The sequence below is a fragment of the Oenanthe melanoleuca genome, chromosome 4, assembly GCF_029582105.1.
Source record: "Oenanthe melanoleuca isolate GR-GAL-2019-014 chromosome 4, OMel1.0, whole genome shotgun sequence".
NCBI lineage: Eukaryota > Metazoa > Chordata > Aves > Passeriformes > Muscicapidae > Oenanthe > Oenanthe melanoleuca.
In genome coordinates this window covers 8,727,186-8,746,024 of record NC_079337.1, presented here as the reverse complement: position 1 = coordinate 8,746,024, position 18,839 = coordinate 8,727,186, and the positions used below count along the sequence as shown (strand labels likewise).

Genomic DNA, 18,839 nt, shown 5'->3' with positions numbered 1-18,839 from the left:
TCATCTCTAGGTACATTTCTTAAAGGTGAGATATTAAAAATTATTATCTAATATCTGTTTTGCACAGCAAAAATGAAGCAGAACTGTTGTCTAGGGCCAGATAATGAAAACTCTTTGTCAAAATCAGTAAATTTATCAGGAAAATTTCCATTTAAAAACATTTTCCTGAGATGACAGATTCCAAAACTAGTTTCCAAGCTGTGCAAATATTTTCATTCAGTGGAGTTCTTTGGAACATTTTGTTTTTAATTGACTTTATGCTAATGTAGATGTGATAGCTTACTTCAAATTTAGATATTCAATATGTTCATTCATTTATTTTAATATAAAGCATTTATTATACTACAGAAAGTACAAGTGAATTTTAGTTTTTTATGTTATTGTTCTGCTGAATTACACTTGCTTCTTCTCACACTCCTAAATTCTCTCTTTTTCTTCCTTAAGAATATCAGACTTTTGCAATTTTTTGCTTTTACTTTTACTACCAGGATTTTCTGGGGGGCAGAAATTCCTGCTACTCTTTATTGTCATGGTTTAGGAATGGTATTCCTCAATTTAGTGCTTCCACTGAAACACTCCAAACCATAGTCACTCACTCATTTTTCCCCCACCATGGCTGCTGCAAAAACTAACCCTGTCCTGGCCAGATCCAGGACTTTTATATTTTCTTGTCTTCATGAACTCTGGCTGTTTTCTTCTGTGTATAATTATATTCTATTCCAGAAGGGGTATTTTTGCTGTTGTTCAACCCTAGAAAGATGTTGACAAATAAGCCACATTCATGTGTTTCATCTTTAATTCAGAGTTCTAAGAAGTTTCTCTATAACTATATTCAAGGCTGTGTAAACACAAAAAAAAAAAAAAAAAAAAGGCAGAAGTCGTTTATAAGTGACAAATAATTTTCTTTCTGACAGAATTCAGCACAAGTTTGGAAGAAAGGATTAAACAATATTCAATAAATGCTACTGACAGACAAAAAAGAAAATCAACATATTCTACAAATTTTATTAAAAAACTCTTGTAAGAATGTGGAGTTCAAAACAAAACATTCTTAAATGCAACATCTCTTTAAAAAATCTATAGCTAATCCAGGCACTTATTTATTTTGTCATAATTTGTAAACAACTCCCATAAAAAAACCAAGGGACAGGCAGGTGGATGGTGTGACTCAAACTTTCTCAAACTGGGTGGGTGATTTATTCACAGAAATCAGCTTAACAATGCACTTGTATAACATTTGCCTGGAGACTTCACTTTGTCAATAGTTTTTGGTAGTATTATATCTGACAGAACAATAGCAGATGATTGGCAAGGAAAAAAAGGCAGCATATTATTTCTTGTAGAAAGGAAATGGCTCTTACTGAATATATTTTTATTTGATGTGCTATTCCCCAGATGTAAAATAACTATTTTAAAAGTTTTTCTTCTCCTTAGGTCATGGTGTCTAAGAAAAGTGTTTTGTTATTTTTTTTCCCCTTCAGGGTTTTGGTTTTGGGAATTTTTTTTTGTTGGTTGTTGGTTTATTTTTCCTTTCATCATTTCTCATTTCTGTTACTATTGAGTCACTTGCTCTTTGTTTAAAGCCTGTTGCTTTAACTACAATATTTTTTTTCTTTAGTTCTTTGTAAACAAGATCCATTCTGGTAGATTTTTCTTTGCTGCTGTATTCCATTTTACTGGGAAAAGAACAGCTGTGTATAATTTTACTAGCCTCCAGCAAACTCTGAAGGGTTCCTGAAGTATATGATGTTGGAGAGAGAAAATAGAAGGGAAAAACTCTGATTTTATATCAGTTAACAGATTTCCTTGGCTTTTCCCAGATGCTCAGTGAATAACTATGTAGAGATGCAAATTTACATAAATTTGAGAGGCAATTAGAGAAAAAAATAGGATGCCTCATTTTTTTATTGTATTCCTTAACTTACATGAGTAAGACATTAGAAATGTAAATCCTGCATGTATTTGAGCTGTCCATGGAGGAGGGGAAAACCCTTGTGTGCAAATAAGCAAGAGAAATAATTTTTTGTAGCCATGAAGGAATGAAAATCTATATAAAGGCAATTGAGACATTAAACTATTGTAGAGTTCTTGGGTCAAGTCTGTGAGTATAGAAACTGCTTAGAGAAAATTAAAATTGTGGCTTTGAGTTATTATAGTAAAGACCTTCATTAGTAGTTCTGGATAATTTTAAAACATAATCTCACCCTTTTCACCATTAATTTTTCATGTGTGAATGAAAGAATTGCCTTAACATGAAAATTCCCTTTATATTCACTTATACTCCAAGGACAGTTAATAAACTTATCCTTTACAGTCAATCTCATGATGATATAGACTTTGGGAACTTAGAGAAGTCAGGAATATGTTTAAACATGTTTAGCTTTGAAAAGTAAAAATATATGGATAAATAAAAAGCCATCATACAGCGCCCTCAAAACAAAGGGGAGTCAGCCAAAACATATTCCTTTATCAATTTGGCTTTGATAGGCAAATAGCTTTTATTTTTGCTTCCAAACTTCCCACGCTGATTTCTTGCAAGAAAGAGCAGAAAATATTTTACTTTACAAGTTATCTAGAAATGTATTTTAGAAGAGTGATTTTTAGTATTACAATTTTACTACATTTATACATTTATGTTGTTTTAAAGACCAAAGGAACAAGTAGCTTTTCTCTCTTACCTGAAGGAAGAGGCTGACAAGACAAGAGCCTAACAGAAGATTCTCTTCCCACCTAACAATTGATACAGGCACTAAATTTTTTTGTTAAATATGTGTATATTAACAACCTATGGAAGTTTTAATTTTCTTTATCTTTGACAACAATAAACATTCACATCAAATGAAACATTGAGAAAATCTTTGCTATTTACAGAAAAATAGAATTAAAATCTGAACTAGGACTCTTTCCAGATTTCATAGTAGAACAACTTGTAATTTATCTGATAACACAAAAATTGCTGTCTTAGTTTAAATAAAAATAAACTGATGTCTCCAATTTAATGAGTTCATATCCTGGAAATTATATATGTGTATATATTTAGCCAAATTCTTAACAAAAAAATAAAGTTTTAATGAGGAATGATATTTGATCTGAAGGTCTGTTCCCTGTAGGGTCAGGAAATAGAAAAATTCTCTTCCATCATGATCTCACTATTCTTCATGGGGAAGAGATTATCCTGAGCCAACATCACTGCAGTGCCTACCCATGGAACAGGGCTCCTTTCCTCTTCTCACTGAACAACAGCCACTGTACCACAACTGCATTAAATCATTTACCTGAAAAAGTTCCTGATCTTTTAGGCTTTTGAGTTCCTGCTGTCCCAAACATTCTCTGGAACAAGCTCTTACATCTGTTCAAGAAAAGATTTTGGAGTCATCAGTAGTAATTATCTTAGAAGATATTCAGGGATGAGACAGAAAATGACTAAAAGAAATTGCTCTGCTTTCAGCAATGCTCAAATATTGAGTGGAAACCAAAATGCAGCCTAAGTAATACTGATTCTTGCATCCACAGAACACTGTTCTTGAATTAAGGAATGTGAATGAGCAGTAGGACAACTCTGATATTTGGCATTTATTTCAATAAGGTGAACTGCAACAATTTTATCCCTGAAGTGATGCTTTTGATCAATCAGTGAAAGAGAATATTTTTCCCTTGGAACTGGAATATAATTCTGACAAGTTTTCTTATCATTATTTGTCATTTCCAGTGAGGTATTCTTTCTGATTATAATTAAAATCCATTTAATTTCAAAGGTACTTATGAAGGAATTGAATTTTAAATATTTCAGTCCTTCAGGTACTTTATAACTTGAGTTTTCATACCATGGGAGGCAACCCAGAATGTATTTATCTCACAGTTGAGATACAATCTTTTAGAATTAAAAAATCTGATAGGAAAAGTAGTGGAGTGACCATTCCATAATAACCCTCTTGTTTTGGTGAAGATTTCAGTAATTTAATTTATTTCATTCATCATCCTGTACAGGCTGTTGCCTGAAATGTTGATTTGCTGGAGCTATAATCTCCAGGTGAGGCCAAAGATTTCAGATGAATAAGAAATATACAGACAAATTCCAAGTTGGATTGGTCTCTTCCAAGTCACAGAATGCGTTTTCTTAAATTATTCTTGTTTATTTTCATTCCTTGAAAGCTAGAGGGCAACGTTGTTTCAAAAGAAACTGCAAAAGCACATCACTAACTGCAAGAAGTTTTTGCTAAAGTCTTTGTTCTGATATGTTCCTTAACTAAGGTGAGATACTTGCCTAAGACATCACTCTATGAGGTTCCCTTAATAGGGCATTTTAGAGCTCCATGTCCAGCCACTGGTGTGGATTTATGGTGCCTGTGGACTGGGCAATGCATAGGAATGTTTGTGATGGAAGAAGTGCTCTCTGGCCAGTGAAAAGGGGAAAGTTAATTTAGCAGATTTAGTATTTAATATAATAGGGAAAAGCTTTTTGGTAGTGCAGGTGTAGGACAACCAACCCACCCACTCAGTGAGACATTGAGGGATTAGGCATGGCCATGATTAGGAGAGCTGCTTTTCCTTTTATACAAATCATGTCTGGCTGAAAATGCAGCAGCCTCAGGGCTCACTTTAGCTGGTGTTGTGCTGTTTACTGCCTGACCTGGATGTGCTTACTACAGTTCTGAATCTGGTCAATGTTCTTTGGACAAAATGAACTGATGCACAATAATTAATTATTTTTTCCTTTTGGATTAAATAGCTCTCTTTTGTTTTACTCTAAAGCATGATTTTGTTCAATAGATGGTCATGAAGAATATTTAATATATGAAATTTTTTGAGCTTCATGAAGTTGACAAAATGCCCCATCTCCAAGTAACCAAGACACTCAAAAAGATTGTATAAAACTTTCAAGTAAAAATCTCAATGTCTAGAAATAAATTTTACTGTTGTGCATTTGGCATCCCAACATAGAGGAGCAGTTCAGCTGAATCACTACTCCAGGGAAAGTGAGCTCATAAGATGTATGAGCTTGGTTCTAGACAGGAGTAAAACCTGAGTTTGCAGAAATGATCCTTATGGAAGTGCTTTTCTAGTAAAGTGTTTGGAAATATTGACTTGAAGTCCAAGAAATCTGCCTCTTTATTTTATTTTAGATATCTGGTTCTAAATGAAATTATTCAAATTTATTAAGTACTCTGATTTCAGTATAACTATTTATTGTAGTGAAATAAATTCTTAGGAAAAAATATTATGACTGTGATAACATGGTTATAGTTGCTTATGGTGAATGCATTTTAATTTTTGGTTAAAAATGTTTTTTTAAGATGTTAGTGCAAATTGCTCCTGAAATATGCAAACCTGAAAATTAGAATAATGTCCCCCTTACAGAGGCAAATTAACTGAAGAAATAAAAATGTCAAGTTGTAATTTAACTTCAGATTGGTTTTATCTTTGTGTTTTTATTCTAGTTAGAGGTATTATTTTATACACATTTTAGTGGATTTTGAGAGCATTGAAAGGCTTCATATATTTTTAAATCAAGACCTGAAAAAATGTTTAGTAATATTACATTGTTTAATCCTTTAAATAAATATTTATATAAAAGTTCACTCATCCCATTTTTTAATATAATCTCTTGCATGCTTTAATTGTCCATGTCTATCTTACTCCACAGGAATCTTGCAAGGATCACAGAGTTCTATTTGTCCATCATTAAATTAAGAAGTTTAATGAGTATATAAATTTCCATTCATACTTCTAATGCTGAAAAACAGATTGGTGTTTAATATTTTTATATGAAAAGAATTATATTTTAAAATAGAACCCCTAAAACACAATAAGCACTCCAACAGCGACAATGTAAGAAAAAAGCAGGAATGGAATTTGTGGGAAGGGAAAGGGAAAGGGAAATTGTAGCACATGGTTCCAGAGAAGGAGTTATGGATAACCAGCAGGTAGATTTAAAGTACAGCTGTAACTTTGTTCTAGTATAAAAATTATACCTGTTGTGACCTCAGGTAGAGTCTATTGAGCATAATGCTCATTTTAGATAATCAGCTTTGCCTAAATAATTCTGGTTTTATTAATATATTTTAAACATCTTTGAGTCTTAATGGAAGATGAAGCCATTTAAGGTGAAAGCATTTGAATCAGGTGCTTTTTTTCCCAAAATAAATAGAGGGAAAGTCATCATCATTGAACATTAGTAGATTTTAAAATAAGTCTTCTGATGTGAGAAAATTCAGATATCAGAATGTGGCTTTTGATTTTATATGTTCAGTTGCTGTTCATACCTACATAATATGAAAATTTCATTTTGGAACTTTTCAACACATACTGTAGCACCACTTGAAGTACCACTTAATTATATATATATATATATATATATTCATGGAATGTTGTTTCAAAAATTGTAGCAGTTCTCCCAAACACACAGTGACAACAAGAAGGTGTGGATTTTAGATCTCATGTTCCAGTCTGCACTTTGGTAAGGATTAATAAGCCAATGTGTGTTCAGTCCTCTGATTTCCTCATAAAGAGGTCTAATTAAGAGCATTTTAGTTGTACAATTTCCAGTTCAATTTCTGATTATGCTCAGTGGGAATGACTTCAAGGAAAATCCTTTCATAGATTTGTTTAAGTAAGTGAAGTTGAGATTTTTAAATTTAAAGAACAGAAGAACTCTATATAAAAGAATATTTCCTTGCTGTCCCCAACCTGCTCCTGTTTTATAAAGGTCACTTTCCTTCTGTAACATTGTATTTCTCAATTTAAGCTCAAAAATAATACTTTTCTTTTTGATAGCATAAATCAAGGTGCTCTTGTAGGTAAGAAATAATTGCAAGTTTGCTGTACTTCATTAAGCCAGTACTCTCACATTGACACATGATTTAATAACTTTTTTCTATCCAGTTAGAGTATTTTAATGTTTGCTTTTTGTCCTCACTCCATTTCCAGCTTTTTCATTACCTTAAGTATAAAGATTTATCATTTTAACCCAAACAATAATCATATAATTGCAACAATTTTAACCAGCTCTGTCACAATTTCTTTTTTTGTAAATTAGTATGACTGCAATACGTGAAATCAAAGCACTCAATAGAGTCTCATAACTTAGAAATTACTGTGTAAGAATAATTAAAGAATTAGCTATTCTCTATTCTTCTTCCAGGTTAGAAGTGTAATGATCCTACCTATTTCTTTCTTACATACAAGCATTGAATCTTGGACCCATGCCCTTGTCACATACCAGTTATGTGCTTTTTGCAGCATGGCATGCAACTGGGAAAAACATTTCCTTGTAAAAGATTCATGTAATATGCAATCAAATATCCACACAATAATTATATAGTGGCACTACATTAATAGAAGTATTAGTTACCATGGAGCTATTACTGATTTTTAGCATCTTGGTACCTGAAAATCCTTCCCTTAAAGATTGGCAACACGTAGTGCATTTTCACAGTTCCTGAAACTGGATCATTTCTTTCATTATGTGGTTATTAGCAACTGATGAAAGCAGTCCTGGAAAACAAGAATAAAACAGCCAACCAACAAAAAAAAAAAAAAAAAAAATTCAACCCCAAACAAAATAAAAGAGAGGAGAAGGCATATTTTTGGGGAAATATTATTTGGAATGTTATTTATTGCAGTGAAATACTCTAAGTGTGATTCCATTTCCAGATGAAAATCCATGAAACCTGGAAAGTTTCCCCAGAGAGATCTGTGGCCAGACACAGCATTACTGCAATGTGTAGCATCACTGATTCAGCAATATTCTTAGAGTGAAGCTGACAATTGATTTTTAGCTGAGTGTATGTGACCTACCACAAGCAATTGGCTCATTGTGATGGAGAGGAAAGGTAGCATGGCATCTCAGCTGTGCCATGAGCAGAGGAGGCAGCTTGTGCAGGGCTTGAGCCAGAACTGGGGAATCCATTTGTCTGAAAACAGCTCTGAGCCCTCCTCATCTCCCCATGCCAGGAAAACCCTGGCAGCAAGAGCACCTCCTTGCCTTGTTCTGCGTGGTGTCAGTGGGCAGCTGTGCCATGTGGCTCTGGAGATGGTGACTGCAGTCCCCATGTGGGCTCTACTGCTGCTCCATGAAAGATTAGCAGCTCCAGATCTGTGTCTGGTACATAAATTATTCACGGAACCGTGTCACATAGAGGCACGGGCAAGCTCATCTTACAGGGCTGACTTCAGCTCCTTCTTCTTTTACAAGGGAACTGCTGATGGCAACACAGGGAGAAAGGGGGAAGGATTAGCACATGAGCATCCTTCCTCTCCATTAAGTTGATGTGCTTTGGCTTCACTCTTCAATGCACAGCATGGTCTCCTACAGAAACAGCACAGCCTATGGTTCTGCTGTGGATAGACACACATAAATTTCTGTAATTTGCTTATTGTCTTGGAGCTAGAAAGGTGTTTCAGATACAGCAGTGATAATTAAACAAGAAATTCTGTTTAACTCATGAAAAGACCCCAAGAAAACCTTTTAAACTGGTAAATCCAGAATTAAGCTAATATTTTATCCAGTCTGTATCCCAAAATAATACGATGAACTAGAACACATTAAGGACAGAAAGTCACTATTGATTTCTGTGTTTCTAATTTAATTTTGTCATGAGGTAATGATCTTTACATTTCTATATTTAATTCTTCCACTTCCATTTTAAACAAATGAACCATAGTCTATGGAAGATTATAAACTTCAGCCTCCATGTGTCAGGACTGTAATGACTCCTCAAAACAATTTCTGGTGTTTCTTCTTTTTTTGTTTTATGTGGGTCTTATTTTGCCCTTTGTAACAATACTTTAAAAATCTTATTCTTCCAAGAATTTACTGCTTTTTAACATGGTTTATTCACAACTGGTGTATGAAATTTTTTTCTGAATAGAAACAAATTTGATGCATGCAGTGCAGATTCAGAATGTCTCAAAGCAAATTTTGAAAGACAGCTCTTCATTTGTCCTGTCTCTTGAATCTTTGCATACCTGTTAACAGGACTTCACAGTAGTATTCTGCTCCTTTCCTCTTTTTTCCTGTTAAAAATCAATCATAGAGATTTCCATAATGAACAGACCTCTAAGTGCTAAAGAATATACTGATAATGATTTCTTTTATGTCTACAATAAGAGAAAAAAAAATTGAAAAATTTAATCTTAAATTATATAAGGGTTACAACTAAAGATTCCTTCCTGAATTCAGATCCATTAGATGAAAAACTATTAACATTATTTTACTCTTAGGACAGGTCACCTCAGAAAACTTAAGTCTTGGGGATTTAATTAAAAAACTAAAGCTAACAATTTTTTGCGTCATTCAATCATTTATAATCTCAACTTAGCTGAAATTTAGGTATCATTGCTTCAAAGTTTCATGTTCGTGATCACAAACAGCTAACCAAAAAACTTACCAAAGTGGGGTTAACCAGGACTTATGAAGGCAGGATTTTATTTTTATTTTTTAACCTCTGCCTCCTGGAAAGGCAATGGAAGATTTGTTTCCTCATCTAGGGATTCTTAGGATGAACATGTGAGCAGATTGTATTTGATGCAATTTTCATGCAAAATCACTCAATGTTGGAGGTTGCACAAGTGTTTTCTAAAATGCTATTCCATGACTCAAAGCCCAGCAGATTTGTATCCATAGCTGGTGCCTATAAAAAGAAACAAAACCAAGAGAACCAGAATGCCAAGCCATATGATTTTTGTGTGTGTGCCCTTGCCAGGAATTGTTTCTGCTCTTTCATCTCCAGCCCTTACAGCCATTTTGATATGGAAAAGTTAATGCTGAATTAAGCAAGGAATTTCCAAACTACAAAACGTTTTCCTGTTAAACATAAAATGGGTGAAATTCCCTGCTGCTCTGTGAAACCCAATGAGTTCACCAGCAATCCCTCAGGCTCCCTCTGCTCTTCTGGTGATAAAAACCAGGAGTGATCTGGCTGCCTGCTGACTATTGTGTTGTTTTCAAAATTAATTGTTGCTTTCCACAGTTCTTGATGGGGAAAAAGCCTTTTCTATGAATAGTCTCTGCAGTCCTGAAAACTTTCAATATTGTCAAACATTGCAGAACTTTTGTTTAATATAGGAATATTTCAAATCTTCCACACAGGTCTTACATTCAGGAAATACTTAAATACTGCAGAAAATGAATCTGAAGATGATGCCAATTAAGTGATGATTGTTTTTGTCTTGTCATAATTTTTTAAGTTTAGTATTAACAAGTTGCTAAAAGAACAAGCATCATATTTGTGTGAATTGTGTTCATTATGTGGCAAAAAGAAATATTTTTTTCCCTTAGTTGTCACAAGGTTATATTTCTGCAAAGTACCAATGTTATGGTGGTCTTGGTAAAGGTTGTTTCAATTGTTTCAAATGGAAATGAAGGTTTTTCTTAGAGTTGTCATGATCATTGGTCGTGACCATTTTGGACTAAAAACTGATTATCAATGCTGATGCATTAGTCCTCAGTACAAGAGGCATTGTATGGTACATTTCCATGGCTTATCAAAGTATTTTAATTAGGTAGAAGACCTGCTCACACAACAAGCTGCAGGCAAATATTTTCAGCAGAAGAATTTCCATCAAGTGAGAGATCACTGAAGTGTGGCAAGAAAGGATTTGGTGAGTCACTTTTTACAGAAATGTACACATAAGTGGCCCTGAATTGTCAGGCTCATGTACAAAGGTGCCTGTTGAGTTTCCAACCCAGAGCAAATTTCATTCTCACAGAAAAGTAAATTATATTATTAATCATCTTTTTCAGACAAATAATGTTCTTGATGAATAAATGTGTTCAGAGGAAACATGTGGTAAGTAGTTTTTAAATTATTAGCCTGTTTTATTAACTGGCAAAAAATGAGAAAGGAATTGAGAATGATTTTATAATTTCTAAGTAGCAAGCTGTGTTCCAATTGTTTTCTCAAGCATTTTAATTCTTTTTGGAGCCTCGATCCTCATTCAGGCAATTGGAATACTTCCAGACATTGGTTGTAGAAGCGTAGATACCTAAAAAGATAAAATAAACTACAGGACAGAAAATAAAGTTCAATGTTATAATTTTCTTTTTCCTCCCATTCCACTTCTGTATTGTTTTAATCATTGCTTAGCTTTCTTAACATCAGCATCAATCCTTTTGGCTAAAGAAGTAAATAAGTATTCTATCAATTTCTATTTATTTTAAACTTTGTGTGGTTTGGTATTTACCCAGAAGCTAAATATTTTTTTAAAACCACTTTAATGAAATCAAATATTTAGCATAATTTATGAAAATAACTTCATGCACAGACAATAGTCTTCACAGACAAAAGTGGTCCCCTTTGGGAAGTTTCATTCCAAATTTTGTCTCAAATTGGGACAAATAGTTAAACACATTGGAATTTTATTTATCAATTTATCCTATATAATTAAAAAATCCAAACCAAACCATTCAGCAAAACAGTCAAAATAAATATTTTCGTTTAAATGTTGCTCTCCTTTCATGTTTTATTGCTTTGTTATTTCTGTGACCCTTACTCACAGATTTGCTGAGTGCTGTTGGGCAGGATCAGCAGTCTGCATTCTCTGCTGAGCACCTTGCTGCTGGACTTGGCAGCACTGCTCCTGCCCGAGCAGACATTTAATGGAACATGGAAGAGTTTCAGGGGATGAGCCAGGTCATCTCCACCCCTGTACCCAGCTTGTTTGTAGAAGGCAAAGGGTTTTAAATCCTCTTAGAGAAAAGAACTGAACTGTGATTTCCAAATAACTCCTAAATGCTCTGACTGTAAAAATACTTGATTAGAAAGGAAATGTTAATATGTGTAACTGATCATCTTTGGAATAAAAATCACTTGTGCCTCTGCCAGGTGCAGCAAATTCCAGCTCTGAAACACAAGTTTAAGATGGTTTCTCTGTAGAACCATGCTAAAGAGGAATTCAGTTTAAACTATCCTGGTGTATTGGGTTCACCAACCCTATTCATTCTTGTTAATACTATTTTGAGGTGACCAACTCTCCTAATAAATAAGAAATCTAGGGCTAATTTAAGATGTGAATATTTAACAGAAGTCAGGCTCACTCAAGGGATGTTGTTTTGTTGGATCTGTCTCTCCTCTCTCTTTGATTATTGACATTACCCTAATTTTAAGAAAATCTTGTCTCCAGATTCCAGCCATCTTATATTTTCCTCTTCTTGTCTGAGGGCATAAAACTGGCCTACTAGATTATTATATGCTTCATATTTTTGCTTTCTTTCAGTGATTTAATATGACAAGAAATATAATAATTTATCCCTGGATATCAATAATGTTCTTTTCATGAGGAAAACATAATTTTCAGTCTGGCATTTGTACTCTGTTCAGCTCAGTAATGAGCACAAGGAGTAGAATAGAAGGATTAACACATTGGGTTAAAAAGCCCTTTGGGGAAATGTCTAAACACTCTATATATGATCTCTAATTTTATATATTTATTGACTTATTACACAGCTCTAACAACAAGTAAATCCTGTCAGTAAATCCTATAGAATAGTCCTATATTCTTTCTATTAGATTTTTTTTTAACAGATACCAGGTTTCATTTTGACATTATGGTTATAATTGCTAAAAAAGGAGAAAGGAGAATAGGGATATCACAGTCCATGACTGTATAATAATAGTGCTATGATTGAATTAGTTCTTGGTTCAACATTTATAAAACCCCAAACAAGATTATATCAGAAAAAAAAAAACAAAAAAAACCAAAAGAAAATAGATTGTTCTACCATTGACCTGATTAAGTGATGTAGTTCTAGATATTTAATACTTCCACTTTTTAATTTGGTAGTTGAAAAATTCAGCAGCCTGTGGCATGCATGAGACCAAACCTATGGTCTCAATGATCATCTCTGAAGAGCTTGGGAACCTATAAGGATGAATAATTTTCCTGGGGTCTGATTTACTATACCATTTTTTTTCTGAAAAACATTTCTTAAAACATTGAATAAAATATGAACTTGTCTGATGCCAAATTTCTTGAAACCAGTCATTAAGATTTATTATTTCCATTATGAATAATGTCCATTATAAAAGAAGAAAAACATGACTGTAAGGCAAGCATATATTTTCTGTCATAGCACAGCAGTTTGTCTTCAATGACTGATGTTGTTTGCTGTTTGGGAAAGTAATAACAGGGAAACAGCAAGTAAGAATTGTATTTTTAGCAGAAACTCATTGTTTACATTATTTTCATTCTTCAATAAAGTGAATGCTTATTATTGTCAATAGTGACAACCAAAAGCCACCTGACCTCTCCTTGTGGCTCAATAAAGCTACAAACATTGGAGAAATAGTTATAATGCAGAAAGCATTTACAATAAGCCTCACCAAAATGGCATATCTTATGAAAATAAACTTACTTAATAAATGCAATTGTCTCTTTGAGGCTTGTGTGCAGTTTGGGCACCACAATAGAAAAAGCTACTGGAGAAAATAAACTACTAGAGAGTGTCCACAGGAGGTGGTGAAGTGAGGAATCCTTCTGAGTTCACTTGGTTCAGCCTGGAGCATCCTCATAAAGGGAAGCAGAGAGGCAGGTACAAGTCTCTTCATCTCCTGGCCAGTATAACTCAAGGGAAATGTATAAAGCTGGGTCAGGGGAGGTTTAGGTTGGACATCAGGAAAGGGTTCTTCACCAAGAGGATAGTTTGGCATGGAACAGGCTCCCCAGGGAAGTGTCACAGCACCAAGCCTGAGAGAGTTCAAGAAGTTTTGGACAGTGCTCTCAGGAACAGGGTGGGACTCTTTGGGAAGTTGCTGTGTCTCTTTTCTGCTCTTTCAAAATAATGCTGTGTGCTATGACAATATATGTGTTTAAACTGATGAAACTTCTGTCAACCCTGCTATGATTCTGTATAGTGTTTTTTTTGCCCCCCAAGGATTCCAACTATTTATCAGTGAAAAACTCTGTGTGAATACCTCTAAGTAACTTTCTAAAATAATTTCATCTAATAGGATCAAAGAATTACAGAAAATCACTTTCCACAGAATGCAATTGTGTGTTGTTACAATATATTTCAAAACCTAATTTGTATAATCTGTATCTCTATAACAAGATTTAGATTTGTTTCTTCACTATAACACAGTTCTAGACAAACTTTCCAAAACAAAAATCAAAGAGCACTTGAGAAGCAGAAGAAATAAATTTGTTATAAAAGCCTAGTGTTCTGTACAGATAGTGAATGAAACTCTAGGAACATGAGTATTTTTCATCGTAATTTTTCATAGTAAAGATGTCGTTGTAATAAAAGTATGTTTTTAAATTAGTGACATTTTTAAATTGGTTTCAGATTTATGAGAAAGCTGTGCTGGTGGGAAATAATCCAAGAAAAATGTTAATTAGAAAGTACAATTCTTGTTGTGTCTTGAGCTACCAGAAATATCTGCTAATTGCTACCAGTCATCTCCTTTCATTTCCAGCTGATCTAATTAATTTCAAAACACCTCTGAATTTCACAGCCTGGATTTCTAGATTTCAGAAAATTTATATGCTCTTGAAGGCTTTAATAAAAACTCACATATCATCTAAATCAGGTAGATTTTAAAATTGAACCCATTTTTAGGCAGATCCATGGTAAATTTTCCTTCCCATACTCTTCTTTCTCTATTCAAAATATTTTTGATAAACAACTGAAATAAACATTTGAGATAACTGTGTTTGTATTTAGAAAATTTTAACTCACGCATAACATACATAGAGATAATTTTAAAAAATGTCATCTATTTATATATATTTTTTGTTAATCACTTACCCCCCATAAATGTGAATTATTACAGAAATTAACTATATTCATAATATATTTTCCATTCTGTGCATTATGTGGCCCTTCGGAATGAAGTATTTCTAAATGAAGTATTTCAGTTTCATTTATATTTTGTGTTTAGGAATTCCCTTAAAACAGAATGCAAAACAGTTTCCTGTGGACTTGGACAAAAGAGTTTTGTTTAGAATTATGTCTAACATTAGAAATTTCTATCTGTCAGTTGTCTGAGAAACATATGTGGGTGGGGGATAAAAATTCTTAAACAAAACTGTACATTAAACTCAGATGAAAGTAATAGTAGGTGAAAGTGTGAAATTAGGTGTTTGCTGGTTGGTTTGTTTGTTTATTACCAGCAGAAAGTACAAGTGTGGTGATGGTGCTCAGCTTTTTCCAGCTTGCTTTCCTGTGCCAAGGCAGACCTTGGCTCCCCATTTAAATATGGTTGAGAGATTGTTAGCTTTAGACATCTGAATAGTCAAAGTGTGCAGTGAATAATCACAAAGTGTGCTTCCCTTCAAGTGTCTGGCCAATGATCTCCCTTTTAGCCTGCAGCAATAATTGTCTGTGCATTTTAACAGTTCATTTGCTTTCACTACTCTGCTTGTTTCTTAGCACATTGGATTTTACGCTGTTTTGAAGAAAAACCCTTCTGATGGTTGAAATGAGCATTTGTATTAGATGTGGTGCAGTGGAAGAAACTCTGATAGTGGCTGTGCACATTTTTACATGGATAAGCAGTGTCTGTGGATGCCATCTCTAAAAGGATTTATTTATATCTCTCCTCTCGTAGAAATGATGGATGAAGGTGCCATATTTATCATATGAGAGTATTTTCCCAGGTATTGTTTTTTAGCAAATACAAATACAGCCATAAAACAAATACTCCCTGTGGGCTCTCAGCACCAGATTAGAGAGAGAGTGAAGTTTACATAGCACTCTAAACAGTGACCAACTACAAAAAGATTTCCCAAAAGGATAAAGAAAGGAAAAGAATTAAGCACACTAACTTTTAAGCAGTTCTTTGGCCCACAGAATTATGTAAAGATGCTGTAGCATTCATAAGAGTCCTACAAAGTTCTGCAATCAGCTTCTGCTGCAAAATGCCAGCCTGTACAAGGTTAGTATAAGGGATGAAGTGAAATGTGTGCTGCAGCCTCAAAGGGCAGCATAGCTGGGGGTTCTAAACATGCTTCTATCCAGTTTAAATGCAGTACAGTGAAATTACCTTTTTAAAATGCTTTTTGCTATTGAAATTTTTTGGGAATGTATTACTTTGTTTCTCTCAGTACAGTGGAGAACTTGTTTTTTGGAGAACAATTCTGGTCTGAAGGAAGTTGCCTATTTTTCCCTGTTTCAATGTTGAAAGCTGTACAGGACTGAAAAAAAGACTGAAATATATTTCATTTCCTTACTTTAACATGACATTCTTTTCTCTTCAGGTTAGGTCTTTAAAAAACAATAGTAAGAAAAAGTTGGGTGACTTTTTTTTACCCTGTGTCATTACAATATTACCAGCAAATATATATTTGCAAATTTTGAATATTTTCTTTAATTGAGTAAAATTACCTAGCATAATATTTGATTTCTAAGAAGGAAAAAGAAGGAGGAGGAAAGGATGAGGGAAAATAATTGTCCCCTGGGAAACTTTTCTGAATATGCTATTTTCTTATTTTCTCTCTGAGATACTTTTAAGGGTTGTAACAGTCTTTAGTGAAGAAGGACTTGACATATAAGGTTTTGCTCTCCCTTTTCCAAAGGTGTTAAATTTAGCAATATCTTTTATTGATGGCAAGCACAAGTGTCTCACTACACCAAACTTATTTCTTTTCCTCTTTTAATTGAAAATATCTTGTACTCTGTTCTCAGATATCTTACATGTGCAATGCAATCACATGCTGTTATATAATATTGTTCAAGTTGACAGCAATCTGAAAATGTACCAAAACCATCAAAAAGTTATTTTTGTGCAGATGATAACAGGTTGCAATTCTTATATGACGTGCTTATTGTCTTATATGTGTGTTTAATGGTGTGAGAAAAAAATGTAATGGGTATCAACACAAAACAACACACAATTTTGAAGACTGGAGTTTACCTCAAGGATGCAGGGACTGGCTGGAGCTGAAAACAGTGTTGCACCAGATACCTATCTGCTAAACCTTTAGTTTACTATTTTTATCCCAGATATTCATTAACTTATGTTGCATAAGTTTAAAGTAATTCTTAAAGTAAACAGCAGTATTGCTGTTCATTAACTTTCTATTTTGTTATTTTGGTAATTTTTCAGCTTCTAGGAAGGTAATACCATGTTCTTTTTCAAAAAACCCCACATCCCCTTTTACTTATTTCCAAGGCATTCTTTAGACAACTGCTGGATGACAGATAGTCACCATATGTCTCTTCATATCTATAACATGTGTCTAAATGTCTTGTACCAGCAATTCTGTGAGCAAAAGCACTCCACCATGAGGTAGCAGAAAACACTACTCAAGATAAGTGAAAGGTAAAAAAACATTTTGTAATCAGTAACTTTACCTACCAAATCACTCCTCCTTCTTTCCCTTAGTCCTGACTCCTAAGGGAAACCAACAAATTGCCTTCACAAGTTGACTCTGAAGTCATAAATCTAAAAAAGATTAACAAATTACAAATCACTGGCTCAATTACAAATCACTGACTCAGCAGATATATTAGCTTTCTGACATATGACAAATTTCCTCACACCTAACATCCAACTAAGTCATCAATGTTTTAAAATCAATATTTAGCTTTTTTTTTTCTATCCAAGAGGGTTAATGACTTAATCATCTCCCTGTGTTGAACAGTCTTCTCTATTATTTTGGTTCAGATTTTTATTTTAGCTCCAATTGGTTAATTGACTTATGTAGTAAATTAATGCCAGTGAGAAGTTCTGATGTCTCCTGTTTCTGCTCTAAATTTGTGTCAGAATTTTGAAAGTAAGAAGCAGTAGAAAAGCTAGAGTCAAGAATATAGATGCCTCATTGACTTCAAATGACAGTTGTACATAATTTTCATTTTAATTCCAATACAAGAGTGTATTTACTTTCTAGAAATTCTGATAATTTAAATTTTGTGAATTTCATCTATCAGAAATTCTCTGTTTAGTGCAAAAGATTTGGAACTAGATGATTTCAATGAAGATGTTAAAAAAGCTACAATTTTGTACAAATTATAACAAAGTTATACTGTGTTCATATTTTTGTGTGAATACTCACTACAAAGTTGCTCCTTACAAATACATTTGAAATTACATTCAGGGTATTCCACTCAAATTAAATTTTCACTGGTAAAATATTTTCATTCATCCTAATTTCTTTAGTGAGTATTTTTACTCTTGGTTAAATGCTTGTCATAAATTTCTGCAGGAGAAATTGCCATATTAGCACCTTATACTGTAAAATCCAGTAATGGATTTCAGTAGTAGCAATAATTACTATGGCAATGCTTTTGCAAGTTGTGTAAATTGTCTGAGGCTGGAAAAGCTTAATGAGACATTCTAGTGTGATAGATGGATTAGCGTGAAAATTAATTTGTGTTAATCCACCTTACATGGAAGAAGCATGAGTGTCAAAAAATGTAAGTAGGAATTACCTATTTCAAAGTATATCATCATTGTTGAATATTCATCCTTAGGGACCTATTTTATGAGTTGTGGGGTTATATATATATATTGTGGAGCTACCATGGAATGTGGTAGTTGTTTTGTACTACTCTCTTTAATTCTTGCCAACCTGTACATTGTAGTATTTCTATTATAACTATGTATATTGTTGTATTTTGTATATTTTGTATATTTTCCTGTTCCTCCTGTTTTGTACATTCTGACTGATTATAATTTGGTGGAGGTGTGGTTCTCTATAGGTGCTCTATGTGTGATTTGCAATATTTCCTGGTCTTTATGTAAAGCAACTTTTTCTGTTTGTCTCCAATGAGGTGCAACAAAAGTTTTGGCTGTACAAGGATGTAATTCTTGTTATATTGCAGTCATATTTGAGATTCTAGCACATCACACCTAGGCAAATGGATAAAAGCTACACTGATCAGAAGACTACCTGGACTT

The 18,839-nt window shown here is 33.7% G+C and overlaps 1 long non-coding RNA gene across 2 annotated transcripts in view; it reads left to right on the top strand.

Annotated features, from left to right (window-relative positions):
- LOC130252575 (uncharacterized) overlaps window positions 1–17,404 on the top strand; it is a 112,816-nt gene extending 95,412 nt beyond the window's left edge. The window contains exons 8-10 of one of the 2 annotated variants that reach the window (XR_008840387.1): window positions 10,504–10,602; window positions 10,745–10,790; window positions 13,381–17,404. This is a non-coding gene — a long non-coding RNA (uncharacterized LOC130252575). Of the gene's footprint in view, window positions 1–10,503; window positions 10,603–10,744; window positions 10,791–11,499 lie in introns of both variants that reach the window. The other variant, XR_008840385.1, reaches the window with a different exon arrangement.
- The last annotated feature ends 1,435 nt before the right edge of the window (window positions 17,405–18,839 follow it).